This window comes from Ambystoma mexicanum, chromosome 10 (assembly GCF_040938575.1).
Source record: "Ambystoma mexicanum isolate Mex_15411 chromosome 10, UKY_AmexF1_1, whole genome shotgun sequence".
Classification (NCBI taxonomy): domain Eukaryota; kingdom Metazoa; phylum Chordata; class Amphibia; order Caudata; family Ambystomatidae; genus Ambystoma; species Ambystoma mexicanum.
Window position 1 is genome coordinate 1,609,146,398 of NC_090932.1, and position 3,140 is coordinate 1,609,149,537.

At 43.6% G+C, this 3,140-nt stretch overlaps 1 pseudogene; it reads left to right on the plus strand.

The window, feature by feature from the left end:
* Positions 1 to 2,772: 2,772 nt before the first annotated feature.
* LOC138496861 (U6 spliceosomal RNA) lies at positions 2,773 to 2,857 on the plus strand (annotated as a pseudogene).
* The last annotated feature ends 283 nt before the right edge of the window (positions 2,858 to 3,140 follow it).

Consider the following 3,140-nt stretch of genomic DNA (forward strand, 5'->3'; position numbering starts at 1 on the left):
TATAATGTAATACATTTATATAATGCCTACTGGGGTGGTCAGGAATGGACCCCATAATTATGTTTGACTAGAAATTGATACACATTAGTGTTCACGCACGCATAAAGATAAAATGTCAAACCCACCAAATGTAAAAACATACTTGCACATTAATACAAATCCATGGGGAATTCATGAATCACAATATAGTGGACTTTTCACAAATGAATCAAAAACACAGTAGTCGAAGGCTGTTTTGCAAAGTGAACTTTGAAACTGGTGATGTGAGGTTTTAGAAGCCAGGCGATGGGTGAATAAGTAATTTTGCCGGCAGTGCAGCTGCAGAAACCAGCCATGAGTTTTATGGTCTGATAAGTATCATAGATAGTAGATGTAATAAATATCCTGATGCCTGAGAGTGTGACAAAAGGGGCTTCATTATTTGTTTTAGTCAGCAGTAAACACAGGGTAAGTCAATGGCCAAGGCTACCTAGGAGTTTTAATTGTGCGATAAAGTGGCAGTTTTGTAGATTGGAAAGTTTCAATGGAACGGTGACCTGGTGAATGGGATAGTATTGGTAACTCAAAGAGAAATTATTTATCTAGCCTTCCAAATGTCGCTTGAGATATTTATGCAACCATGTGCAAATTAAAAGTTAAGGCGAAAGAGCTTAGGTCAGTTATTGAAGATAATGAATTATGTTTCAAGACCAATGTTTAACCATGTGCTGATGTCATGACCCACTACAAAGAATCCTAAAACGTGGTGTGTTCTACATGTGATCCGAAGATGACACTTAAGATAAAACTGGCCAATAAAAATGTAGGAATTGGGAAAAGATCTTTGAAGAGGTTTTTGTCCAATCATGTTTGAGAAGTGGGTGGTAATAAAATGTTGGGGAGTGTTTTAACTGTTGCAAAAATGTATATAAGAAGTCAACTGATGTGGTTTGTTGAGACTTGGGTTGGTTTGGTCCTGCGGTACTTTCCAACTGCTCCCAGGAATTTTGAACAATAAACTTGTTTTATGTACAACTGTGTACTCATTTCTTAAGTGGTGGGCCCGCTTGGGTTGAGGTGATTAAGGGTCTTATGTTTATGGGTTGTGAGGGTAGACAGGTTACCAGGTATGTGTATGTCTTGTGGGGTGGAGAGGCAGGAAGCCAGATATGGGTCTTTTTCCGTGAAAACTAATGTTTGGGCCTCATTACGACCCAGGCGGTAAGTTACCGCCTGGGCCGTGACTTTACCACCATGGCGTAAACTACGTTTACGCCATGGTGATTGGCGGACTTACCGCCCCATTCCGAGGTTGGCGGGGCGGTAAGTCCCCAATCCCCATTTACCCTTCCCCATTCCCATTTTTGCCCCATAGGGCATAATGGGAGTGGGGAAGGCGTTAATTACGCCACCGTAAATTACGGTGGCGTAATTAACTCCATGGTCCCTTAGCGCCATGGATTTTAACACCTGCTAAAAGCAGGTGTTAAATCCGCCATGGCGCTAAGGGACCTCGTACTCAGGCGGTAAGGGTCGGCGCTGTTTACGGCGCCGTAAACCCCTTACCGCCAGGGTCATAATGAGGCCCTTTGTCTCTGCGTGAGAAGTCAGGCCCCTGCGACAGCTATGGCTAGGTTCAGCTAATACATTTTCTATGTCTGCTACCTCTGTACATTGCTGTACACTGCTGTCAAATTGTCAACTGGGACACATGGAAACCTAGACTCAAATACCAGCTTTCCTATTTCACCAACTGTATTATACTGGTGAAATAATGTGACTATGTTTGGTGCATGGGAGAGTTTCCTGGGGTTTGGGTCTCTAAGAAACCACAAACGGAACTGACAGATATGCTGCATAAAAGGAAAGTAATGTAAATATGTCTACTATATATACTTCAGAATGTGTGGAAGAGGCAGAGGTTGGTACTTGTCTTGGAAGTTGGGGCAAAAGCATTGTGGGCCTGCATCTCTGCATTGCACCATGGACCAGAAAATTATACTTGCCCTCCAGGCCAAAAGTTGCCAGTCCTCCTCTGGCGGTGAACTGGTTTGTGTGCGTGACACAGCCGCTTGAAGATTGGTTGAGTGCCAAAGGCAGCACCATGGGGTCTTGTGGTTCAACGGGGTCAAACTGGCTCGAATCACACCTCACAAGTGGTTCAGCGGAAAAAACACAGGAATCCTGGCTGCATTGGCTCTCATTGCTGTGAGTCCCACTCCATGGTCTCAGGGAGAAGCTTGGTCCTTGTTCTCGGTCTCCCAACGAAGGGGAGTTGGCACACACTCTCAGTGGTCCTTCACCATGATGAGGTCCTGGGCAGCAGTGTAGCTGGCAGAGATGCCGGTCTTGCTGCAGTATCAGGTATATGCTCATTGTGCTTTGGGGACGAGTAGGGAACAGGGCTCGCCTCTGCCTTAGACACTCAGTCTTCATATCATTGGTAGAAGGCTTCGTAAAGCCAACTTTCCCAGCAGAGGCCCAAGAAATCCTTCCACGGGTGTTTGCTCAGGAGTGAATAAAAGAAGGAGTGGGACCCTCCTTCTTTCAAATGGCAAAAGTCCACAGGTGATTGGGCTAATGCTTTAGGGGCCCAATCCCTGTTTTTGAGACGAGTGACCTTGCCTTCTGATATCACACCCAAAGTGCTTTGTGCAAAAGGACAGGAAGGAAAGACACAGGACCGTTCTATCTTAGACCTGGTGTTCCATATCTTCCTAAAGACATGTTCTATATAAAGTGCCCTGTTGTTTCTTGGTGGTAGGCCTATGCTACATCAAATAAATAAACAGTGTGCTCGCTTCGGCAGCAGATATACTAAAATTGGAACGATACAGAGAAGATTAGCACACAAATTCGTGAAGCGTTCCATGTTTAAAGAAAAAAAGAGAAAAAATAAACAAATAAAAGTGTTTTTTACATCTTTGTTTATCTGTCTCTCAACATGTGGAGAAATGTTGGGGCAATTGCTTCAAGTTGTTAACTATTTGACTTACTTTCTCACTTCTTAATTACGCAAGAGAAGTATTTGAAATGTACATGCATCTCGTAGACCGACCCATGTGCCTACGATTGGATTATTCATTTGTCTGTGTGGAATTGATCAGGTTCCTAATAAAAACCTTTAACAAGAAAAAAAAAACACATACTGTCAGCCACTA